This window comes from Rhinoderma darwinii (assembly GCF_050947455.1).
Source record: "Rhinoderma darwinii isolate aRhiDar2 chromosome 1 unlocalized genomic scaffold, aRhiDar2.hap1 SUPER_1_unloc_23, whole genome shotgun sequence".
In the NCBI taxonomy this organism is placed as follows: Eukaryota; Metazoa; Chordata; class Amphibia; order Anura; family Rhinodermatidae; genus Rhinoderma; species Rhinoderma darwinii.
In genome coordinates this window covers 271,918-283,653 of record NW_027461660.1, presented here as the reverse complement: position 1 = coordinate 283,653, position 11,736 = coordinate 271,918, and positions in this window count along the sequence as shown.

Here is an 11,736-nt window from a genome sequence, read left to right as displayed (position 1 = left end):
CTCCCTCCGGTCCAGACATCTATGATGGATTTCTACCGGCCATGACCCATTTCTGCATTTTTCCGCTCAGATGTCTTCAGCTTCTCACTTTTAAAACTTTTCTGCACCTATAAACAAAAGTTAAAATTCTCAACACCTCTTGCACCTCTAACTATAATAGCGCCATACACTGTGTCCCTGATTATAATAGTACCATACACTGTCACACACACACACACACACACACACACACACACACACACACACACCGTGCCCCCTGTATGTAGTGCCCCCATAGCCCCCTGTAGCTAGTGACCCCCATAGAGCCTCTGTAGATAGTGGCATACATAGAAGCCCCTGTAGATAGTGTCCCACATACAGCCCCTGTAGATAGTGCCCATATATGCACTCCAGAGCTGCAAGGCAATAGTGCTAACTGCTGAGCCACCGTGCTGCCCTACATATAGCTTCCCCTATAGATAGTGCTCCACGTATAGCTCACCTCTGTAGACAGTGCCCTACATATAGCCACCCTATTGCTAGTGCCCCACAAGTAACCCACCCCTGTATATAGTGTCCCACATATAGCCCACCATTATAGAAAGTGCCCTAAAAAATAGCTCCCCTATAGTGCTCTACATATAGCCCACCCCTGTATAGTGCCTCACATATAGCTCCCCTGTATATAGTGCCCCACATATAGACCCCCCTGTATATAGTGGCCCACATCCCCACATATGGAGCCCCCCTGTAGATTGTGCTCCACATTCCCACATACAGACCACTACTGTATCTAGTGCCCCACATATAGACCCCCCTGTATATAGTGGCCCACATATAGAAGACCCCCCTGTAGATAGAGCCCCCACTATAGATAATGCCATTAACAGTTTTATGAGAAAAAAAACCAAAAAACTTTAAATACTCACATGATCCCGCTCCAACGCTGTTGGCTGGCAATGTAGACATGCTCTCTTCTGAGCGGGTCTGCAGGAGCTGAATGAGCGTCGTCCAATGGCGCTGATTGGCGGGGCAGAATGACTTGCCCCGACAATCAGAGCCTTTCAAGCGTGGAAGCGGCGCGATGATGTCATCGCGCCGTTAGCCAATCAGAGTCAATGTAAGGTGCTGATGCATGTATTTGGCTGTTGCTACCACAGGGGCCCCCTCCGGTGCTAGCGACACCTACAGGCATGAGAGGGCCTTTGTCGCCCGGCCCATACTTGTTGGAGGGTCGGCGGCGCGGGCCCCATAGTAGCGGCGCTTCCGCTGTAGCAGTCATAACGGCTGCTGGCGGCGCCACCGAGCATATGGGGGGGCGTGTCGGCTGGCGGCACGGGCCCCCTCAAGCTGCGGGCCCCCCGCTACGGCTGCTACCGCGGTAGTTTCGCCACTGGCCACTGCTCACCAATGAGTTCGCAGTGCGGGAGGACTGATGTCATGAAGGAGCGCTCATCCTTCCGACCGCTCTATCCTCTCCCCGCGAGCTCACCAATGCGTTCGCATTGCCGGAGGACTGACGTCATGAAGGAGCGCTCCTCCTTCCAAACACTCTCTCCCCGTGGGTTGCAGGCTGCAGATGACTGCCTCAGGGGCCGCATGCGGCCCGCTTGACTGAGACCCCTGATATAGAGGATGGGATTAATAACACTATTTCTATTTTTGAAGATGAGACCAAGCTATGTAGTAACGTTCAGTCTATGGAATACGTTCGTGAATTGCAAGCGGATTTGGACACACTGAGTGTTTGAGCGTCCACTTGTCAAATGAGGTTTAATGTAGATAAATGTAAAGTTATGCATCTGGGTACTGTAACGTCCGCTGTCGCAGACCGCAGACTCCTCTCATCCTGCCGACGCCTTCCTCCCCAGAAATGCCAGCAAATGCGGCCGTCCTGGCCTGTAGTGACCACTAGGGTGCGCACGCGAGCTCAGTCCCGGACTTAAAGGGCCAGCGTGCACACATGTTTAGAATTGTCCAATCAACCCATAATCACTCTGGACTATAATAAGGGACCTGCCCCTTCATCCATTGCCTGAGCGTTGTTGTGTTTTCCCGTGTCAGTCTAGCAAATGGTCCCTTAGTGTTTTCCTGTTCCCAGGGTTTCCCTTCCTGCTACCTGTATCCTGTGCTACCTTGTTCCTGTGCCTTAAAAGAGTTGGAGTCATGTTGTGTTACACAACGCCTGGTGTCTGCTGCCAAGGTCCCATCTGAGCCTAGTCATCACTACTCTCTGTACTACCACAGGTACCTTTGCTCGGACTATAGACTTTACTTGGTACACTGTTTGGCCAGCTGCTATCTCACTATGGAGGTACGGCCCAGTGGGTCCACATACCCACAGCTCGTGACAGTACGCTCAGGCCATGGACCCCGCTGGTCAACCCAAGACCGTGACGACATCACAAGCCATGCAGGCGGATATGCTAGTCTGCCAATTACAACAGGACCAGCACCTCTAGGCGGTGAACTCCATTACACAGCAATTGGATGCGCAAGCTGCAGCCATCAAGGAACCTGTTCCGATTACCCCGGCTGTTCCTCCTGCTACACCTCCTGGCAGTGCTGACCCCGCAACTACACCTCCTGGCAGCGCTAGCCCACGATTTTCTCTGCCACTACCTCATCAAATGATGGAGATGTAAGGACCTGCAGGTGATTTCTGTGCCAGATCCACTTCAGCCTACATGCCACAGCATTTTCTACTGACGGCGCAAGGATCGCTTTCATTGTCTCTCTCCTTACAGGCAAGGCCCTAGCATGGGCGAATCCTATCTGGGAACATCAGGGACCAGAGACCCAGGACTTCCAGTGTTTCCTATAGATTTTTAGCAGGGTCTTTGAGGAACCTGGACGAGTCTCCTCAGCAGCTGCATCTCTGCTGACCCTTCAGAGCTGTCCTGAAACAATGAGGCCTTGGTGGCTACATTCTTGCAGGGACTGTCTCCTAAAATTAAAGATGAGCTTGCCGCTCATGATCTGTCACCTACCCTGGATGACCTCATACTTCTAGCCACCCGGATTGACATGAGGATCCGGGAGCGATCCCAAGTAGTTCGCCGGGAGGCAAGATTCCCACCAGAGGAGCCTATGCAGGTGGACCTGTTTAAACTGTAAGCCCAGGAGAGACACCGCAGACAGACTTCAGGACTTTGTCTGTATTGCGGCCTTTGAGGCCATGTTGTGCATTGGTGACCGCAGAAGCAAACGAAATTCCCGTGCCTAGGATTGGTTGAAGAGACAACCCTAGGTGGAACGGCGCTAGAGAGAAATTTATCCTCGAGACTATTCATTCCTGTGACCATAGTGTCTTTTGAAAAGATGCACCGCTCTCTGCGTATCTGGACTCAGGGTTTGCAGCAAACTTCATACGGAAAGACTTAGTGGATCTTCTTTAGTTGCCCACAGTCCCCCTGGCGACATCTTTGGCTGTTGCCTCGGTCAAGGAACTGCCTCTGCCCGACTCAATCATAGCGGATACTAAACTGCTGAAACTCCAAGTTGGAGCCCTTCATTCTGAGCTAATCTCATTTCTTGTTCTGCCCAAAGCCGGCTCTACCTTGACTTCGACTACATGCCCCAGTTCTGGACTGGAGTTCCGGAGAGGTTCTCCAATGGGGTCCCAAGTGTCGCAATCGCTGTCTGTTGCAGATCCATCTGGCCCAGTTTCCTTTGCCTCAGTCGTCGGCAGGATTGCCTCCTCAGTACTCTGAATTTGCGGATGTCTTCAGCAAGAAGGAGGCTGAGACTTTACCTCCAGACCCGGCTTATGACTGCCCCATTGAACTGGTTCATGAAGCGTCCCCTCCCCGTGGCTGGGTATACCCTCTCTCCTTGCCAGAGACTCAGTCCATGTCGATCTACATCAAGGAGAATCTGGAGAGGGGTTTCATACGGAAGTCTTCCTCCCCGGCTGGAGCCGGGTTCTTCTGCATTGACTATTGTGGTCTCAATCAAGTCACGGTCAAAAACAAATATCCGTTACACCTAATCTCTGAACTATTTGACTGCATACGAGGAGCCAAGATCTTCTCTAGACTTGCGTGGGGTTTACAACTTGATTCAAATCCGTCAAGGTGATAAGTGGAAGATGGCGTTTAACACTCAAGATGGGCACTAAGAATACCTGGTGATGCCCTTCCGTCTGTGTAATACTTCAGCGGTCTTCCAGGAATTCATCAATGATACCTTCCGAGACCTTCTCTATGTTTGTGTTAGGGTGTATCTATATGACATTTTAATTTTTTCTCCAGATCAGACGACTCATTGGAGACATGTCCGTCAAGTTCTGCTGCGACTAAGGGAGAATTGCCTCTATGCCAAGCTGAAGAAGTGCGTGTTTGAGAAAAATACTCTACCCTACATCATCTCGGATCAAGGAAAAGCCCGTCTTGAAATTGCCATGTCCTCAAGGCTTGAGGTCCATACAGCGCTTTTTGGAATTCGCCACACTTCCTTTCACTAATGGCTCCCATCTCCACCCTCACCAAGAAAGGTATGAACGCCAAGGTGTGGACTCCAGAGGCAGAATCTGTATTTAATAGCCTTAAGAGTGCCTTCACGTCAGCCTCAACCCTCCCTCAACCAGATGTATCTCTACACTTTTCTTTGGAGGTGGACGCCTCCTCTGTTGGTGCAGGCACACTTCTGTTCCAGAGAGGTTCTAAAGGGAAGGCAGTGGTATATGGCTATTATTCTAACCTTTTTTTTTCCGCAGAGCACAATTACTTTATTGGGGATTAGGAGTTATGAGCCATCAAATTGGCTCTGGAGAAGTGGAAACATCTACTAGAGTGTGCAGTTCACCCCATCCTGATATATAATGACCACAAGAACCTCACCTATCTCCAGTCGGCCCAACGGCTGAACCCCCGTCAAGCCAGGTGGTCACTGTTCTTTGCTCGCTTCTAGCTTGTGCTCCACTACTGCCCAGCCAACAAAAATGTGAGGGCTGATGCCTTGTCCAAGTCGTTCGAACAGAGGACACCGTGGAGTCTCCGCAAAATATCATTGATCCGTCCTGCACCATCTCTGTTAATCCCCTGCAAGTTAGAGACAACCCTTCCGGGGAGGACTTTTGTAAGCCTGGTAGACAGGAGGAGAATCCTTCGCTGCGGACACAGCTCCAAACTGGCAGGGCACGTGCCTGCCCGTAAAACCCGAGATCTGATTGCCCATCAGTTCTGGTGACCCATGCTGCCCAAAGACATCATGGACTTTGTCTCGTCCTGCACGGTGTGCGCATCTAACAAGGTTGCTCACTCCAGGCCTGCTGGTCTGCTCCAGCCGCTGCCTGTGCCCAATGCCCCCTGGCAGCATATAGAAATGGACTTTGTCACAGACCTGCCGCCCTCTGCTGGATGCAGTACGGTCTGGGTGGTGGTGGATTGATTCTCAAAAATGGCTCATTTTGTTCTGCTGACTGGCCTACCTTCTGCTTCTTGACTGGCCAACCTCTTCATCCAACACATCTTCCGCCTGCACGGCTTACCCCTGCATATCGTGTCTGATCGGGAGGTTCAGTTCACCTCAAAGTTCTGGAGAGCCCTCTGTAAACTCTTTGATGTAAAGTTGGACTTCTCCTCAGCCTACGACCCCCAGTCCAATGGTCAAGCTGAGAGGATCAATCAGATCATGGAAAACTACCTACGACACTTCATCTCCAGGCAGCATGATGACTGGGTGCAGCTTCTTCCTTGGGCCAAGTTCTCTTATAACAACCACACAAGCGAGTCCACTGCTGCCACACCGTTCTTCATAGTTTACGGCCAACACCCACGAATTTCTCACCCGGTGTCAGTTACATCCCAGGTGCCCGCAGCTGACTCTGCAGATCTGGCAGCAAACCAGATACTCTATTCTGCTGGCGGTCGACCGCATGAAGCGTAAGTTGGACACAAAGAGAAGAGAGCCACCTCAGTTTCTTCCAGGTACCAAGGTCTGGCTGTCCTCTAGGAATATCCGGCTGAAGGTGCCGTCACACAAGTTTGCTCCCAGGTTCCTTGGACCCTTCGAGATCCTGCAACAGATCAACCCTGTCTCCTACAAGCTTTGGCTGCCTCCTAGCCTCAAGATCCCCAACTCCTCTCATTTTTCCCTCCTGAAGCCTGTGGTCTTGAACCGCTACTCCAGGACTGCTGGTCCTTCAGTTACCTCCTGCGGTTCATCAGATACATTTGAAGTTAAGGAGATCCTGGACACCAAAAATGTAGGAGGAAGAACCTTCCATCTAGTGGATTGGAAGGGATTTGGTCCAGAGGAGAGGTCCTGGGAGCCAGAGGAGAACCTCAATGCACCTACCCTCATTAAGAAGTTCCTCTCTCGCTATGGTCCCAAGAAGAAGAAGGGTGTAAGAGGGGGGATACTGTAAAGTCCGCGGTCGCAGACTCCTCTCAACCTGCTGACGCCTTCCTCTACGGAGATGCCAGCATTTGCGCCCGTCCTGGCCTGCTGTGACCACTAGGGAGCGTGCGAGAGATCAGTCCCGGCTGACCATGATCACCCTGGACTATAAGAAGGGCCCTGCCCCTTCACTCATTGCCTGAGTATCTGCCGTCAACAAGAAGTCGTCTAGATATGGGATAATTACTATGCCCTGACTTCTTACGAATGCTATGATCTCTGCCATAATTTTTGTAAAAATTCTGGGGGCGGAGGAAATGCCGAAAGGGAGGCAGACAAACTGGAAGTGGAGAATGGAAGGACCGTTCTGAATCGCGAATCTGAGGAATCTCTGGTAAGTGGGGTGGATAGGAACGTGATAATACGCATCCTTTAAAATCGATCGTACACATTGATGCCTCTTCCCTTATTAGAGGAATAGTCGATCTGATAGACTCCATCTTGAATTTTCGATATTTCACCCACTTGTTTAGGACCTTCAGGTTGATTATTGTCCTGTAGGAACCGTTTGGTTTTTTGACTAAGAAGATTTTTGAATAGTCGCCTTTGAATTTTTCGTTGTGGGGAACTGGAGTAATGGCTCTCAATTTGAGTAGTTTCTGGACGTCCCGGATAAGGATCTGATGAAGGTCTTTTGCTTGGTATTGGGTTATTAGAAATTTCTCTGGAGGAATGGAGGAAAATTCTATTTTGTACCCTTCTTCTATGATCTTTAGAACCCAGGGGTTCTGGGTTATTCCCGACCATTTGGGATAAAATTGTAGGAGTCTTCCTCCCACGCTCTTGGCGTCATTGCTTTGAGGGCTGAAATGAATTATTGAGGTTAAGGAGATATCCTCGACCCCTTCTTCCTTTGGGGTAACTCCAGCGACCGGACTTCACTTTCCCGCTGTAGTTCTGTAAGGTAGGTTCCCTCTGTTGGCGAAACCTCCCAAACTGAGGGTTTTTTTTTTGGTTTCTCTTCAGGAAACCCCTTTTTCCTATCTGCTGCATTCTCCAGCATGTTATCCAGGAGAGGACCGAACATCAGAGACCCTGTGAACGGGATAGAACATAATTTGTTCTTGGACTTCGTATCTACTGACCACATTTTGAGCCATAATGCTCTTCTAGAAGCATTTGAGAGAGCCCCATTCCTGGCAGCAAATCTAATAGATTCCGCTGAAACGTCTATCAAGAGTCCGGTTGCAGTCTTTAGTAAGGGTAGAGATTCTAATAGGTCTTGTCGTGATGTCTTCATCATCAAATGGGTCTCCAGCTGGTTTAACCATATAAACATTGCTCTTGCTACTGATGTGGCTGCGATATTAGTCGAGATCAAAGCAGAGGAAGATTCCCACGCTATTTTCAGTAGCCCGTCTGCCTTTCGGTCCATGGCGTCCTTCAACTGCGAGGAATCTTCAAATGGGATTGCGTTTTTTTTTTAGCAACCCTGGCTACTGGGACATCTACTTTTGGGATCTCATCCCAAGGTTTAGTGTCTTCTGGATCAAAGAGAAGTCTGTTTTTAAAATCTCTTGAAATGAAGAGCCTTTTTTCTGAATCTTCCCATTCAGTTGTCACCATTCTTTTGAGTTTTTCGTTTACCGGAAAAACCTTCGTTTTCTTTTCCGTTAGAACTCCAAACATCTCATCCTGGATGGTATGTGGTTGGTCTTCTTCGGGAATATCCATGGTTTCCCGTATTGCCTGAATTAAGGTATCAGACATCTCGGAAGAGAAGAATTTTTTTTTCTCTTGAGTGGAAGAAGTTGAAGGCAAGAGTTCCTCTCTTTCTTCTAACTCACCCTCTGATAGGTAATAACACTCCTGCTCCGAGTCAGACCCCTGAGAGGGAGAACAATATTTTTGATCCACTTCCATCCGTAGTCTTTTTGCCCGGGAGTGTGAGGGAGTTTCTTGAGGAGGGGCGAGGGAGGCTACTGACTGACTCACTTCTTCACGAATCATAACCCTAAGTTCAGACATAAACGTTGGTTGTTCCTCTTTTAGTATTTTTGCAATACAATCCTGACACAATTGTTTCCTATGTGACTCTGCCAATTTTTTTGCACAAGTCACACATTTTTTAACCTTCTTTTTATCAGTTCGTCTCTGAGAGGAATCTTTATCCTAGAGAAAACAGAAGGTAGGTAAAGTATGGTGTGCATACATAAGGAGTCATAACCCTTACCCCAAGGGTGAGACTCACGTGACCCTGGGACATATCTGGAGTTCCTTCAGGACGAGGAAGTTCCATACCGCGACAGGTAACAGGCAATGCAATATGCAATCCACAAAATCAATCCAAGTTAGAGGTATCAGCTCTAACTACATACCTGTGCGTGTCCCTTTAAATGCGGGCGTTTTGAATTTCCCGCCTTCCAAGATGGCCGCGGACTGGAAGTAGCCCGACGTCATTTGCGGTCGGCTATTCGATGAGGTGCAGCCGCTCATAGCCGGCGACTGAGGCTTGCTATGCGACGCAGCGAGGATCCCTGCCGGTGCGTCCAAACCTATGAAGCTGCCGGTCCCCGCCTGGTCACGCGGCCAGGCCGAAGCCTGCTTGGGAATCCCGAACCCTACACACTACCGGAACCCTGCCTAGGATTCCTCCGGTAGGTGTCTTAGGTTGGGAGCTAAGGGACCTCTTGTTCCAGGGGTGTTAGCCTAGGCTTTAGGCGGAAGAGAAGGGGGAGTGCACGGACACCCCGATCTTGCCCCCTGCCCGAGTTTTTTCCTGCAGTAACACAGGAGCGACGTCTCTCTGCTCCTGACCCTGTAGGGACAGGAAGAATACTGGCAAGTGGGTGGTGGCAGGGGCCTCTTAACCTCTCTGTCTTCCTGTCCCTACAGAGGTCAATAGGGCAACCTCCTGTGGTGCGGTCATGAGGGATGTACTGGAAAACAGTAATTCCGGCATTATTTGTTTTTTTATTTTTTACAGTGTTCGCCAAGTGGCTTAAATAACATAATAGCGTTATAGTTGGGGTTGTTATGGAAGCGGCGATACCAAATAAGTGTAACTTGTTAACTTTTATTTATTTTTTCATAATAAAGCATTTTGGAAGGGGAAAAAGTGTTTTTTCATTTTTTTTTTCCACTTATTTATTAATAACTTTATTAAACTTTTTTTTACTAGTCCCACTAGGGGACTTTACTATGCGATCGTCCGATCGATTTTATAATACGTTGCAATACTTCTGTATTGCAGTGTATTACCGCCTGTCCGTTTACAACAAACAGGCATCTGCTAGACCATGACAGAGGCATCCACTACAGGCAGACCTGGGGGCCTTTATTAGGCCCCCGGCTGCCATAGAAGACACCAGCAGCCTGCGATCACATGTAGGGTGCCGGTGGGGTGAGAGAGGGAGCTCCCTCCAACTCTGCATAACCACTTAGATGCGGAGCACACTATTGAGCGCCGCATCTAAGGTGTTAAACGGGCGGATTTCTATCCGCCTGCTTGAGCAGCGATGCCCCAAGTTCTCAGCTACCGGAGGAAGCTGAGAACAGGGAGTTTTAACAGCTCCCGGTGTTGCAGATTTATTCTGATGCAGCGCCGTGAAAAGGCGTATGCATCAGTATAAAGCCCGTTAGTGGCCGCCGTGAAAAGGTGTATTGGCGGTCACTAACGGGTTAAATAAGGGTTTATATTACACGTGTGCAGATAAATCTTTACTACAATTTAGTAGAACTGAAGACGTCACCTGAATAAGTAGTGAAACGTCTTTATGATTTCTAATACAATTCCAGTAGGGTTTTCCCCGTTACATGATTTTTTGGCAGACAATGAACCTGTCACATGTAAACATTGATCTGACAAATGTCACCTGACACCAATATAAATCTATTTACTAGAACATCTTCACCATATGGAAAGGACAAGGCACTGCTGAGACATGAACTCAGGATCCTGTGTACTAGACCGGCGCTATATCCAGGTCACAGTTCCAATATAAGGGTATGTTCACATGACAGTGCAAAATACGTCTGAAATTACGGAGCTGTATTCTGGAGAAAACAGCTCCTGAATTTCAGACGTTTTTGCATGTACTCGCGTTTTTCGCAGCGTCTCTTACGGACGTAATTGGAGCTGTTCTTCAGTGGAGTCAATGAAAAAACGGCTCCAAATACGTCCCAAGAAGTGTCCTGCACTTCTTTGACGCGGGCGTAATTTTACGCGCCGTCTTTTGACAATGACTCGTAAAATTACACCTCGTCTGCACAGAACATCGTAAAAACCATTGCAGGCAATGGGCAGATGTATTGGAGCCGTCTTTTCAGGCGTAATTCGAGGCGTAAAACGCCTCCATTACGTCTGAAAATAGGTCGTGTGCACATACCCTAAGAGCCCGGGAGTCTTAATTGTCTGTTTTTCCACTTCTATTTTTCTAATGAAAGTCATATGTAGCTACAATGTTTGTGTCAGTTCCTCAACTTCAGGCATTTATCAAACTTTGTTTTTATTATCAAAACCCACATGGGTTTTGCTTCATTAAGTTTTTCTGTATTTTTCAATAAAAGACATTACATATCAAATCAGACATATAAAATGCCCTAACACCCCACCCCCAATACCAGTGGAGCTTTAATAAAGATAAATAATTTTTATATATATATATATATATATATATATATATATATATATAGGTAGATAGATAAATAAATAGATAGAGAGAGAGACATAGGACAAAGGAACGGCACCAGGACTTCAATGAAGATGAAAAACGGTTGCTTTATTCACCTCAAGTGAGAGACGTTTCGGTTCAAGACAGAACCTTTCTCAAGCTACCACATAATGCAAAGTGTCAAGTTTATATAGGAAGTACATACAATAATTAATCACAATCCAAGAGAAGAGGCAGCACTCAAATGTAGTAGAAAAATCCAAAAAGTGCAGCTCCTATAACTTGTTTGTTCCGTACACTAATTGATCAATACTTATTATATGTATAATTAGTGAATAAAAATACAAAATCTTTACATTTTTAACCCATCCACAGAGTCAGTGAGATGAAGTGTACAAAATACACAATAAAACACCATATGACAATTGAATCATATATATATATATATACTGTCAACAACTGTAAAAGTGTATAATCAGCTATCAGGACATAATTGGAAAGGGGCAGAGGCCAATTAATATACATAAATAATTTCAGAATAGTACAGTACCGAGTTGCAATGCTCCAAATTCGTGGCGTCTGTGCGCATCCACCGCGCATTCTCCAAGATGGCGCCCAAACCGGAAGGTCGACTGAATGGACCGCATCAGGTCATAGGAGAACCACCGCGCATGTGCACGACGGCGCTTGCGTTCCAGCACTAAATATGACGCTAATTCCCTAATTCTACATACATAATTGA